We start from the raw sequence: 15619 nt of genomic DNA, 5'->3' as shown, positions 1-15619 counted from the left end.
AGCCGGTTGTTGCAGTTCACTTGCCTCCAAGGTTTGTATCCCCAAGTTTCACTGGGCTGTAAGGCCTATGGTACCTACTTTGCAGATAAACAAATACATTAATATGGTTTAGTATTATATTAAGTGTTCCTCTAACGTCTAACCAGTAATTTCTTAATGTTTTAGGCAAATATACCGCCAAATGAGCCATGACAAACGAGCCTAAACTATAAGCCAATGGTTGGTAACGAGCGTAAACCGTACATCAGTATTTACGTAATAATTAACCAGTGAGTGAGTACAATGACCAGTTTGGGTTAGATTACTGTATTTTATAATTTCACATTTTCCCTCTTGCTTCTAAGTCCAACCCACGTTTGACGGAGCCGGGTGGTCATAACTCAATAATTACGCATTTCCCCAAACGTTCATCACCACCACTGTATTCAGCATTAAAAACTGACCCACAATGACTCGGTTTTACACAAATATAACGATTTTTTGCGGAATTACGGTATATTATTTTTTACTGGCTAGTTCTTTGCTTACTCTTTAACTACGATTTCTGGGAGTTGAAACAGAATTTATTACGGGTTTTAGCGGACCTATAAGGGGACGAGTGTAGAAGCCCAGGCTTGCGGAGGAGCCGTGCTGAGAGAGGTGGGGGCAGGGGAGCCGGGCAAGGAGGTGAGAGGTGGGGGCAGGGAGCTGGGCGAGGTGAGGGGCAGGAGGTGGGGGTAGAGCCAGGCTAGCCAAGAGGTGAGGTGGGGGCAGGGAGCTGGCGAGGGGTGGGAGGTGGGGTAGAGCTGCAAGGAGGTGAGGTGGGGCAGGGAGCCAAGGAGGTGAGGTGGGGCAGGAGGTGGGCAGGGGAGCTGAAGCCAGGGCCAAGGAGGTGAGGTGGGGGCAGGAGCCGGGAAGGAGGGCAAGAGGTGAGGGGAAGTAGGGAGCCGGCTCGAGCAAGGAGGCGAGGTGGGGCAGGCAGGGAGACGGACAGGGAGACGGACAAGGCTAGGGATGGGGCAGGAACAAGGAGGGAGGTGAGGGGTGGGGCACGGCAGGGCAGGAGCCAAGGAGGCTAGGAGGCAGAGCAGGGACCCGGGAGAGGCCAGGTGGGGTAGGCAGTGAGCTGGGCGAGGCTAGGGGGCAGGGCAGGAGTCAAGGAGGCTAGGGGTGGGGCAGGGGCAGGAGCCGGGCGAGGCCAGGGGTGAGGCAGGCAGGAGGCCAAGGAGGCTTAGGTGAGGCAGGGCAGGAGCTGGGCGGGAGGCAGGTGGAGGCAGGGCAGGAGCTGGGCGAGGCTAGTGGAGGCAGGGCAGGAGCTGGGTGAGGCTAGGGGTGAGGTGCAGTGGCAGGAGCCGGGCGAGGTTAGGTGGGGGTGCAGGGCAGGAGACGGGCGAAGCTAGGTGGGGCAGGGCAGGGAGACGGGCGAGGCTAGGTGGAGCAGGGAAGGGAAGGGAGACGAGACGAGGCAGGCGAGGCGAGGCTAGGTGGGGCAGGGCAGGGAGCCGGGCGGGGCGAGGTGAGGTAGGTAGCCGGCGTAGGGCGAGACGTTTCAGAAGGTCGAAGCGTTTCAGAATACAGTATATATTAAATTCAGTAACATTAAGGGTTCCTGGTAAATTTTTAAAAGCGGACAACCATGGATTTTACCATCGGAAAAACACCAAAACTCTAGTGCATGAAGCCTTGTAGAAATGTGTAGTACAGTATAGTGTAGCAGTACTGTATTGGTGTTGGTGAGAAGTAATTTGATTAAACTTATGTGGAGGTAATGATTTATGTAAACAGTTGGGGACAGTTTAAGTACACGTGGTCTAGTGGTAGAGGGATGTTGCTAGTTTAATTTTCATTTTACATAAATTACAACTTAAACATGTTGCAGGTGACAGCTGGTGTACTTGAGGGCCAATGAAGAAGTGACAGAACCTTGAGCAAGATTTAACAAGCAGCATGCTACTTCAGCCTCATCAGTTAAGTTACTTTACTGGTATATCTTAGCTATTATGGTCATCCCATAAACCACTCAACACTGAGCTCCTGGTGGAGTGTGGGGGGTGACTGACTGTTTGGGGGCCTCGTAGGTCTGTGTGGACCTAGTGATCAGTGTGTGTGGGGCCTGGTGGTCTGTGTATGGGGCCTGGCAGACACTGTTGGAGGACTGTGTGTGTGTGTTGGAGGACTGTGTGTTTGTGTTGGAGGACTGTGTGTTTGTGTTGGAGGACTGTGTGTTTGTGTTGGAGGACTGTGTGTTGAACTGTGAACTGACCGTAGACAGACTGATATTAAAGTAAAATTAATATTAGTTGTAGTGACAGTATAAATATGCAGGACTACATGCCTATTGGTTATTAGAGGAAATTAGTAGTAGTATCGTAGTAAATATAGCAAGTTGTTGTGGGTGAGTTGTAACTAACTTTACTAACCATAATCTAATCTAACAAACTATTCCAAAACATAAATTCAGTGTACAATATTTTAGTCATTTACGTTAACTGATCATTAATTCAGAAACTTAACTTTGACGGTAGATAAAATTGAGACTTTTGTAAATTATTAAAAAGTGTTAACTTGTGTACAGTTGGACACAGTTTAAGTACACGTGGTCTAGTGGTAGCTGAATATTGCATGTTTAACCTTCCTTCTACATAAATTACAACTTTAAACATGTTGCAGGTGACGGCTGATGTACTTGAAGGCCAATGGAGAAGTGACAGAACCTTGAGCAAGATTTAACAAGCAGCATGTTACTTCAGCCTCATCAGCTAAGTTACTTATATATCTTAGCTATTATGGTCATCCCATAAACCACTCAACACTGTGCTCCTACACTGGGCAGTGGAGGGGTGTGTGTGTGTGTGTGTGTGGCCTAGCTGACTGTATGACGGAGGGCTCTGGAGGATTGTGTGTGATGGAGGGCACTGGAGGATTGTGTGTGATGGAGGGCTCTGGAGGACTGTGTGATGGAGGGCTCTGGAGGACTGTGTGTGTGATGGAGGGCTCTGGAGGACTGTGTGTGTGATGGAGGGCTCTGGAGGACTGTGTGTGTGATGGAGGGCTCTGGAGGACTGTGTGTGTGATGGAGGGCTCTGGAGGACTGTGTGTGTGATAGAGGGCTCTGGAGGACTGTGTGTGTGATGGAGGGCTCTGGAGGACTGTGTGTGTGTGTTTGTTGAACTGTGTGTGTGTGTAGAACTGTGTGCGCGCGTGTTGGAGAACTGTGTGTTGTATGGACTGACCGTAGACAGATTGATCTTCGAGTAAACTTAATATTAGTTGCAGTGACAGTATAAATACACAGGACTTCATGCCTATTGGTTATTAGAGGAAATAGTAGTAGCATAGTAGTAAATATAGCAAGTTGTTGTGGGTGGGGTTCAACTAACTTTACTAACCTAACCATCCAAACTTAGACTAAACATAACTAACCTAGACTGAACCTAATCGGTATTAAGCTATCTACTATATAAAAAAAATTATCTAATATATTTAAAGAACATTAATTCAAACTATTTTATGAGCCACTTACGTTTACTGATCATGAATACAGAAAGTTAATTTTCAATTAAGATAAAATAACTTTTGGAAATTATTAAAATTTGATAGTGTACAGTTGGAGTCAGTTTAAGTACAGGTGGTCTAGTGCTAGAAGGATATTGTATGTTTAACCTTCATTCAACATAAATAACTCGAAATGTATTGCAGGTGACAGATGATGTACCTAAAGGCCAACAGAGGAAGTGACAGAACCAACCTTGAGCAAGATGCAACACATGTTAATTCAGCCTCACCAGTTAAGTTACCTATGTCTTCGTATGGCTATCCTAAAAACCACTGAATATAACAATGAAATGAGTGACTTGCTTTTCTTGAAGGATTGGGAAGAAGGAACATTGGGCAGTGGAGGGGCGCTCGTACGTTGGGCAGAGGAGGGGCGCTCGTACACGGGCGGTGGTTGTGCTCGTACAATGGTTAATAGTGAATGTTACAAATTTATCTGAGTAAAATGGCAAGTATTGTGAAGGAATGTTGTGGATGATGCCCGTGGGAAGACTGCTGCAGCCATAAGAGAGCAGGAAGGCTGGTGTTCACGTGTAAGGTGTTATAGGAGGGTGCTCAAGTGTATGGATATATGTAAGGATGCAAGTATAGAATGAAAGAACTTTTGGGGTAAATGTTGTGTATTGGTAATGATACATTAATGTTAATTAATAATGATCTAAATTCAAAATCTTATTACAGGTTGTTGGTGTACAAGATCGATGTACCAGATGTGAAAGCAAGATGATCAGATAACTTCAGCGACTGTTCTCTACTGTGTCAACCATCCCACAGCCCACAACTACCACCTTATTAAGCACAAACTTATTCAAAGAAATGAGAAAACATTTAAAAGCACAGTAAAGTACTATTTAAGAACGTATAAGTAAGCCTTGAGTCAAGCCACACAGATTTAAAAAAGGTAGATATATTGTGTAAAGGTTGGCACTTGTATCGAGAAAGAGAATATAATGTTGGCTCTCATTATACAATATATGTTCAAATAAACACTGAATAAATTTGACATCTTTTATACTCCGATTTTGGAAAAGTAGAATAATAATGATCTTGTAAACCGAACTAGAAACCTGAAGGCGAGGTGTAAAGTATATGGTTCCTGTGATGCCAATATGATAGTCTATGTATAATTATCACTAACTGACATCCAAGTGCCAGCCTATGTAGAACTGTTACATGTAGTGACCTATTGGGTATGCAAAATCCAAACTAAAAAGATGACCACAGGACTGTACCTACAGATGGCATTGTAATATCTTTTTAGTATAGTTAACAAGGTGTACTTCACCAAAAATGCATATTATAGTGGCGTTCGACAATGACCCTCGGACGAAGGATTTTGACAACCTCACAGACAACAGGTGTCGGTGTTCATTTTGAAACTCATCGGCCATCTCCGTAAAGATACGTTTTTGATTCTGTATACTGTACTTGCTATTGTTTTGAAAGTAATGTATACATGGTACATGAAAGTGAAGTACAGTAGGGATTTTACTTACGGAATGTTGACAATCTGGACACTGCACACCAACTGTTGGGTGGAAGTTCACTATTGCCTAAAACTTAGAAAAGAAATCCTTGAAAAATTACAATACAAATTATAAATTTACTATGTACAACACACAACGTAACTTAACTTAGTTGTACAAAAAGCTAAAGACTTTGAAATCCAATGGTCATGTTTAAAGTTGTAACGTTTTGAAATGAAATATTTGATATTTGACCTAAAGTACAGTGGGTGTTGGTGTAGTGTGTATGTATAGCAAAACTGTCCTGAGGCCCAAACTCCAGCCTGGGACAGATGCAAGAAGGGTGTTGAATGGTGTAAACCTGGCAAATATCACACCCACCCATTCACTCCCTCGCCATTCACACACCTGCCTAAAAGGCTAGTAAATTGACCAGTGGTGGAAGTGATGAATAATAAACAGACTTGGTCACTTGCATAAATTTAGAAATACCCTTATACTGGTCTGTATCCTCCCTTGTCAAAATTATTCAAAGTACAAGTTTTTCTTTATTAGATCAAACTAAATCTTGTGTATGACCAAAACCTGACATAAGATAGACAAAATCATTAAGGTCTAGTGTAATAACTTAACCTAAAGTGGAGTCCATAATAAACGTTGAATTGGGAAATATTTGATAGATTGTGAAATCGTGATGAAGCCTCCATCCCTGGTTGTATCTGCCCGAAGTATAGTGGTAATGTTCTTATCTCGAGATGTGAGAAATCTTATGAGTGACGTTCCCAACTATCAAGTTCTCTGATTTCCTCCAACACTAATACTAGATAATGAAGGTTTTAATTGATAAAATAAGACTACCTGAATGTCTAGTAAACTTAAGTACCTAGACAGGGCAGGTACAACCAAGAACAATAAGGCAAGTTCTTTTGTAATATTTCTGTATCAAACTTTTGGACTATTATTGTAAACTAACATATGTAGTGTATAATACAAATGAAAATAAACTACTGTGCAATATATAATTCCTTTTATTTCTCAAGATTTCCTCTACAAAACCTAATAAACTGTATAGTACACGGTTAGTTCTTGCAATATTAAACATGGTCTCAAAAAGATCCCATTAAGTGGGAGTGATTAAAACTCTCCTTTTTCGATAATATCCAACTATAAAAAGTTAAATACTACATTGCTGGTCTTGGTAGAATACAAGTTACTGTACCTTGTAATATAAGTTGGTCTGGAAACGAAGAGTTTATGAAGTGGTGATCATTCAATACTGCAGTAGCCCTCCTCCTTTATCCGGGCTGGGGACCGGCATGTTCACTTGAACAAGGCGGAGTTACTACTGTGTATCTACTTCTAACTATGGTGCTGTAACTATTACACAAGTTTACCTGTACTACCTTTACCACCTCCAGGCAGCACCTCGTAGTGGGTCCACAGTCAGCAAGACAAACCTGGAATACAAAAAGTTTTAGACAATGTTCATAAATACATTACATATTGTCACAAGTACTTTACCTGTTTGGTGGGGTTCTTGACCTGCCAGACGTTCGCCTCAGCCAGTCAACCATTCACCTGAGCCAGCCAGCCTTCCACCTGAGCCAGCCAGCCGTTCTCCTCAGACAGCCACACAATCTGAAAGATTTAAAAAGACCCTTAGGGTGTGTGAATGAGAGGAAGGATGAGTGGGTGTGGGGATGGGAGGTTGGGTGTGTGGGTGGGAGGAAGGGTAAGTGGACGGGAGGAAGGTGAGTGGACGGGAGGTTGGGTGTGTGGAAGGGAGGAAGGGTGTGTGGAAGGGAGGAAGGGTGTGTGGATGGGAGGACCTCCCATCCACACACATACTCACTTCCATGCAGACACCTTCCCTCCCACCCATACACCCAAGCTCCCACCCACCTAAACCTCCCTCCAACCCACCCAACCCTCCCCTCCCACCCACCCACCCTCCCCTCCCTTCCAACCCACCCACTCCCACACCCACCCACCTCCCCTCCCACCCACCTCCCTCCCTTCCCCCCTCCCACCCACCCTCCTCCCCTCCCTTCCCTCCCTCCCACCCCACCCTCCTCCCTCCTCCCACCCACCCACCCTCCCTCCCTCCCACCCACCCACCCTCCCTCCCACCCACCCACACCCCCTTCCCTCACTCACCTCCAGGAAGCACCTCGTAGTGGGTCCACAGTCAGCAAGACAAACCTGGAATACAAAAAGTTTTAGACAATGTTCATAAATACCTTACATATAGACATTACATATTGTCACCAGTACTTTACCTGTTTGGTGGGGTTCTTGACCTGCCAGACGTTCGCCTCAGCCAGTCAACCGTTCACCAGAGCCAGCCAGCCTTCCACCTGAGCCAGCCAGCCGTTCTCCTCAGACAGCCACACAATCTGAAAGATTTAAAAAGACCCTTAGGGTGTGTGAATGAGAGGAAGGGCGTGTGGATGGGAGGTTGGGTGTGTGGGTGGGAGGTTGGGTGGGAGGTTGGGTGCATGGATGGGAGGAAGGGTGTGTGGAAGGGAGGAAGGGTGTGTGGATGGGAGGACCTCCCATCCACACACATACTCACTTCCATGCAGACACCTTCCCTCCCACCCATACACCCAAGCTCCCACCCACCTAACCCTCCCTCCAACCCACCCAACCCTCCCCTCCCACCTACCCACCCACCCTCCCCTCCCTTCCACCCACCCCCTCCCACCCACCCACCTCCCCTCCCAAAGGTAAAAATATATACTGTATCACACAGCAAAACTACTCACTGTCAAGACCCTCAAGGTATAATATATATCACAGCAAAACTACTCACTGCTATGACCCTCAAAGGTCATTCAAATAGGATTTGTTTTGTGAAGAGCCTTCTGTTGTTTTCTGAACAACATGTAAATCATGACCTGCAAAACTGTTTCAGTATCATGATACACCACAGCCAGGCCAGTTAACCCTCTCGTGGCCTTTCTACGCAAATTGCATTACTAAGCGCCCGTGTGCTGGCGTGACCCCTCCTGCTCAGCAGTATCTCACACTGAGAGCACCCATCCTGTAAGCAGAAATGCAGAAACAGTGGACCGGTCCTATCAACCACTAAGGTCCTCCCACTAGCCTCATGGGCTGACAAATGCATCTCTAAGGATGCAATTTAGGTCTGGATCACTCTACCCAATGTTTACAAAAATGGAAAAATCATTTATTGACGCAACCTGTGTTGAAATACTGCAAGGGGTTGAGATTTCTGACCATGAGTACCAGAGGGTTTATCTTTCCACTGGCATATTGTTTCTCAGGCAGCTCTAAATGTGCCTTAGTCCAGAGAGAGAGAGAGCATTCAGATTCAGAAGAACCTACTGGAGAGAGACAACCAATACACAGTAGCTCATACAGATTTAGAAATACTTTACATCCGTCACAATATATGAGAGTTTCAATAAAATTAGATGGTGACATTTCTTACTTAGTATTCATAGTTTTCCAGCACCTTAACTCAATATGGGGAGAGATGAGGAAAAAGTCAATTTTCCAAGTAACTATTTTTTTTTACAAACAATGCCAAGGTTATTTGTTCCTGATTTATTTATTTTTTTATAATTTTACCACTTATTAGATTACAAGCCATTTGGAATGATTTGGAAGAGGGCAGCACATGTCCTTGACTCTCTATTAATGTGGGTTTCCATCTCATTTAAAGGTCCAACGAATTACCCAAAAGTATATACCCAAAAGTATGTACCCAAAAGTACCCAAAAGTATATACCCAAAAGTATGTACCCAAAAGTACCCAAAAGTATATTAAATCAGTATAAAATCTTAACGAATATCTGTTATGCTGTACATACACAAAACTTGTCTAATAATATTTTGTGTAATTTTGTAAAAATAATTTGTAAGATGAAATAATAAACAGCGAAAAATTTTCAGTATTGCCGAACACTAAATTCCAAAGAGTTCGTGAACAAGGGAGATAACTCAGATCCATCGTGATGCACTTCGCTAACCTAACCTAACCTAACCTAACCTAACCTAACCTAACCTAACCTAACCTAACCTAACCTAACCTAACCTAACCTAGCCCAACGAAAAGCAAATCCTACGGCTATGTTAAATACCCCCAAAGTAACAGAAACATCGGTAATTATATCTCCATTTTGGATAGGTGACTCTTTGGAATTTAGCGTTTTTCGCTGTTTATTATTTCATTATTTTGACTACATTTCAATGAAAACATTATTAATCAGGTTTTATTGATGTAAAACATATATTCGTTAAGATTTTACCCAGATTTAATATACTTTTGGGTACTTTTGGGTAATTCGTTGGACCGCATTTAAAAGGTGACCAAGGAATGGAATGGCTAGATTATTACTGTACAGTCACCCAAAAAAGTCCTGTCGCGAACCACGATTCAGACTCGTGAACCCGAAGCAGTAGACACTGATACATTATTCTTTCCATAAATGCTTCGGGTTCAAGAGTCTGAATCTTGGGGTTCATGGTTCGCGACACGACTTTTTTGGGTGACTGTACATAGTTGCAATTTACTTGATGCCTACTGTACTTATGCATGACTTTGATACCATTTCACCAACACTCTCCACAAGCTGGGAGGCCTTGGTCAACCACAATATAAACTACACTAATACCAAGGCAGCATAATATATAAAATGGCGGAGTTTATCTTTGCAATTACCTTTTCATAAGACGTCTTCACCTAAACTTTCATTTGATGACGGAATAAAACTCGGTAACTACTTCTTGGGTTGACAAACTACCATGGCGGTGGCTAACCAACTCTAACATCACATGTAATTCAATTATGAAAATAAAAATACCAACAATTTACTCACCACAGAGGACAGTAGCGATATAATCCTGTGATTAAATAACTTAATATAAATATATTAAAAATTTAATCACCACATAACAAAAGTCAGTCGAGACAAGTCCTTCCCTCACGGGTCACTCAGGCAAATGACTTCCTAGTGACGTCACAATGGTTTGTTATACCAAGGCAGGAATATATAGAGAAACTTGTACTACATTCTATTAACGTTCAGCCCCTGACTGCTGCGCCATCTCTCGATTTAATTTTACCATAAATATTTAAGGTCATCATAGAAAACGTGTTGTTGTCTTGAGAACGAGCTTGACTTTAGCGTAGACTCCTGTCATAAGCCATATATATTTTTATTCTAGGCAGCCATTGCATAAATATACATGATTGTCTGCTTATACATGTATATATTTATTTATTCACGAACAATGGTGTTCCTTAAATAGAAGAAGAGGCAATATCATGTTGTACAGTACATGAAATAACATAAATAAGGGACTTAGGTGGTAGATAAATATATCCATCCCATTTAGTTTGTTGGGATCATATGAAGATCCTCCCCCCCCAAACCTACTTGGGGGGGAGGATCTTCATATGATCAAGCCCAGTCGCGCTCATCTGAAGATCCACCCCCCCCTAACCTAACCTAACCTAACCAAACCTAACCTAACCTAACCAAACCTAACCTAACCTAACCTAACCTAACCTAACCTAACCTAACCTAACCTAACCTAACCAAACCAACCTAACCTAACCTAACCTAAGCCTAACCAAACCAAACCTAACCTAACCTAACCAAACCAAACCAAACCAAACCAAACCAAACCAAACCAAACCAAACCAAACCTAACCTAACCTAACCTAACCTAACCTAACCTAACCTAACCTAACCAAACCAAACCTAACCTAACCAAACCTAACCTAACCAAACCTAACCTAACCAAACCTAACCTAACCAAACCTAACCTAACCTCCCCTCCAAACCTACTTGGGGGGGAGGATCTTCATATGATCTAGCCTGGGAGGGAGGATCTTCAGTTGGATACTTTGGGGGGGAAGATCTTCATATGATCCGTTTGTTGCAAAAGAAACAAATGCAGTAGAGCCTCAAGCAATAATACATGAATATCCCAACTTGAAAAACAATGTAATCTAAACCTACAACCCAGAATGCAGCCACTGTACCACGGAGGTATAAGTGCAGGCAACTGTACATCAGTCATAAAATCAATTAAATTCCTACCTGGATGTGGTACACTTTTCGTATTTTGGTTCAGCTTACCTGGGCTTTCATGTAATGAACTGTACTTATCTCACTAGTGTCCTGTAATGTATTCTTTTCCTTCATCTTTTCTCAGTACTGCATGTGGATAAACCTTAAGAGAATAGAACAATCTTCACTGAAACAAGACATTAACGAATGTATACAATGTACCATTTATATTTCTGATCATGAGGATAATTTGGTGCACAAAAGTCTAGCTTCTGAACTTTATTAAGAATAATGTATCGTAATTTAGTGCCTGGCAGACTGATACAACTGGCATTATTGAGCAATGAATTAATAAATCTGCAGCAGCTTGGTCCTGACACACACACACAACTTGCCTTTAACATGAAGTGTGTGGTATATAACATGTGGTACCACATCTAGTGTGTGGTATTTAATATGTGCTACTTGCCACTCGTATCGTCGTCACAGCTGAAGGTGTAGAAATACTTTAATTATTTACATTAATTATAAGGAGCTACTTACTGGGAGCTTCTGAATGCTGTATTTATCCAGCTGAAATTATTGTATCAAATAAATTTTTCTTGTAAAAAATATATATCACCTAGGCTATTCATATCACTTAAACAATGCATTTTTATATTTGCCTATTTTTTTTTAATTGTAAGAAAAAAATCAGTGTATAAGCCATTAAAATTGTATAAATCTTCAGAACAATAAATACTCTATCAAGAAATTATGACCATTTACTTAATATCCTACTGTATACAGTATAGATATTTTCTGAATGTGTATTCAGGTTTTATTTTCCCATTTAGATACAGTATTAGTATTTAGTCTTGTATTTCAAATTTGATTCAGTACTTAAAAATACTTCAAATTGTACTGTACTAGACTCAATAGCAAACGGCAAAGTAATTTTTTATTTTTTTTGCTTAACTAATAAAATAAAATGTGTTGCAGCTCAAGCAGAGGAAACCCTTGAGATAATCCAAGATGATGCTGTGATCATGGCAAAGAGGATAAAAGTAAAGTAAATATGGGGGAAATATTGAATGGCAGAGAAGGGACTTCATCCAACTTATATAACTCTAGGCCACATTCAAGTCTCGGCACTGAAAATGAAATCTCGAGACCTTACTCAGGGTGTAGTAACAGGCATGAAACTTACAGACACCAGTATCAGACTCCCATGAAAGTGGCAGCAAGATGTAGAACTGCTACATTCTAAGCTTAGAACAGAAATATTGGCTCAAGAATATTATGATTTGAAAAGGGAAAACAAAAGGAGTTACTTTTTCAAGAAGACAACACAGGAAGGATCTTCTTCTTTTGGATGAAAATTTAAATTTGTAAATAAACAAATATACTGAACCGGTAATAGGATTGATATTTAAATTACAATTTACTTACGTAACATTACTAAGTTGAATAAAAACACATGGAGTCCTTTGTAATGTACAATATCATTTTTTAGTGCTCTATAAAGTACATTCTGTATGTATTTTTTTCATTTCCAACGTCTTATAATTTTTCTTTTTAATGACATTATGAAACTTCCATAATGTACTAATTTTTCATAAGAGCTGTGGGATTTTTTTTTGCAATTTTAATATATTGTACTGTACCTAGGTTTATGGCATAGAGTATTATGTACAGTATCAGATTACCACAAGACAACTAATTCAAGTTAGTGCCTATTTAGATAATGTAATACCAAATTGAATTCCTTGACCTAAACATCCAGTGGATCACCCCAAGCCAATGTTTCAACCGGTCTGCACAGAGGAAAATTAGATAAGATCCCTAAATTATGTATAAAATATTGGTCTCTTATTTTCCTCAAATATGTATTTTAGTGAGACTCCTAATATGTACTTTACCTTTTAGTGACGGAATACAGTAATATCTCCGTTAGCCGGAACAATTGGCGCAGAGCTCTTCCGGGAACGAGAGATTTCCGGGTAATGAGAAGACTCTCTCAAAGCAGGAAAAATCCCTTATCCCCAGAATTTTTTTGAATTTTCCAGGTAACAGAAAATTTTTCTCAAGTCCCAGACCTTGCACATTACATTATCTCTCAAACCTGGAAAATATCCCCCATCCCTGGAATTTCCCGGGTTTCGGGAAAGTTTTCTCTGAATTTTCTGGAAAATGTGCCCCTCTGAAAATCGTTCCCAACTCGTTATTTTCTAGACAATTCCGGCTTTGGAAACAATTTTCCGAGAAAATTGCAATTCCAGCTATCAGAGTTCCGGGTTTGGGGTATTCCTGCTAATGGATATTACTGTACCTCCCTGTACTTCATTATAATTCACTCACCATCCAAGATTCTGTACCTGTACCTTTATTGTATACCTACACCTGTACTTCATACCTACACCTGCACACAATTAAGTGCATAATTCTTATTCTGGTACATAGGTAAGTGAAGAAAAACTTTATGGTAAAATACTGTGTTGATCAATAGAGGTTAGCCCTGATGTGGATGAGGGAGGGGTCATCCACACTCCTGCTACTAGCTGGTCATCCACACCATAATGTGGGGGAAGGTATGAGTCACCTGCCTTCCTGCTGCACCAGGCTAGGTAATCCACACCATGATGTGGGTGAGGGAGGGATCATCCACCCTCCTGCTGCTGCTGGGTCATCCAAACCATGTAAGAGATGGTTTTGTTTGACCAAGGCAAGTCAAATGGATGGACAGAACAAAACCACTATATCTCCCAAGCTTATCTGGTTGAGGGGATAAAAGAAGGAAAATAGAGAATGAAAAAAAGCAGAATTTATTATAATTATCATGTATAACATCACAACAGCCATAACATTCACAAGTCATGAAAATCTTATAAAAATAGCCTCCTTGCTACTTCAAAGGAAGACATATTTGTAGTACAGGTATATTAAGATAATTCTATTCAAATGGTACAGCCACATATGCTTAAGCAGTTGACAGACAGTAGGAACAGTGTGTCCAAAATGTACAAACATTTATGGCATTCGTTGCTATTACGGAATAATTACACCATCACTTTCATCGGTTTCCAAATAAAAAATTGCAATTTATGGGTTTCAATATTTACTATGCATGTGCCAAATACATAACTGTACGCACCTTTGCTGTCAATTAAGTACATGTTCACCAAGAGCACCTTTAACAGTAAGTGATTACAGGTCATTCATCCCTAAAAAAATGTCAGAGGACACCCTCTCCATAATTTTCCAGCATCTTTGGTCCTCAAGTTTAAATAAAATATCTTAAGATATACATGTAAAATACCTTGCTTGCATTTGTCTTTCATATCTTATAATGGTTTGGTTCTGTAGGCATTAAAATCAGGTAAATTTAGCCTCCCCCCCCCCCCACCCCAAGTACCGTTAACCATAGGGGGCAATGGTGTGTTGGTCCACTAGTTTTAGAACAGCTGACCACTGGTATTAGTACAGTATACACTATTACCTACTATGTAGATCAAATTAACTGGTAATCCTTTTGTGCACAGAAATACCAGCATTAATGATAAATTACAGTACCTAGTAAACCACAAAGGGTACAACCCACCTTCCCCAGTTATTACCGATATGGGGAGGAGGCATACACACATAGGATGATGCACTGGAGAATACGATTACTGTATGTCCAAGCATTTTGTCCATCGTTTCAAATTGTAAAGATGGAAAAACAATACTTTTTGGGGGGACAGTACATGTGTACAGTAAAGCATACTGATTGACAGCCCACAGATCCAAGATTACTAGAGTTCTATTATATTTAACAACTGCCTATAACTATGTACATTGAGCTCAAGTATGGGGAAATTCATTTTAGATGTAGGACCTACTGAAAGTCACTAACAAAAACATACTCATCATTTCCAACCATAATCCTGGTGGGTTTTCAACTTTCAAGGAACTATTCACTTACATAAAACCATTAAGCAATATTTAGCCTCTATGGAATAAGTTAAGGAATGTAATACTGTTATATTAAAGCAAATTAACAAAATATATTATATAACTAGTCTTAAGATATAGTAAATGCAATATGAAACTGGAAACCAGACCATAACTTCTGAAGCTTATTGGCATAAAGTAAAAAAAAATTGCATAAATTTTTCATTACAGACAAGTATCACACTCAAATTAAGTATCACTTTTCTTCAATGTTGCATTGACCATTACCACTGGGGAAAAGTAATACTCCAAAATTATGCTTTAACAGAAGATGAACTAAACTATATCCGAATGACTTTCCACACAAAATACCTACCAATACAGTATGCTAAAGAGTCTTGGTAAATGTGTGTATGTGTACCACTTTTATGAACTTCACAAACATACAGGTAACAAAGAAAAGTAAATTTTGTTGCAAGATCACACATTAAAATAAGCCTGGAAACCAAATTCATAAACGCCCGACTTGAAGATGTAGTAAATTATGAAGGCCAGACACGAAGTAGCTAACGAATATATTAATAAAAGTTCTGGTTCAATACAAAATTAAAAAAAAATTATCCAACTTAAATACTAAACAAATTTGAAGACATTAAATTT

This window comes from Homarus americanus, unplaced genomic scaffold, assembly GCF_018991925.1.
Source record: "Homarus americanus isolate GMGI-L3 unplaced genomic scaffold, GMGI_Hamer_2.0 scaffold16430, whole genome shotgun sequence".
Lineage (NCBI taxonomy): Eukaryota > Metazoa > Arthropoda > Malacostraca > Decapoda > Nephropidae > Homarus > Homarus americanus.
Note: the sequence above shows the minus strand (reverse complement) of the source record.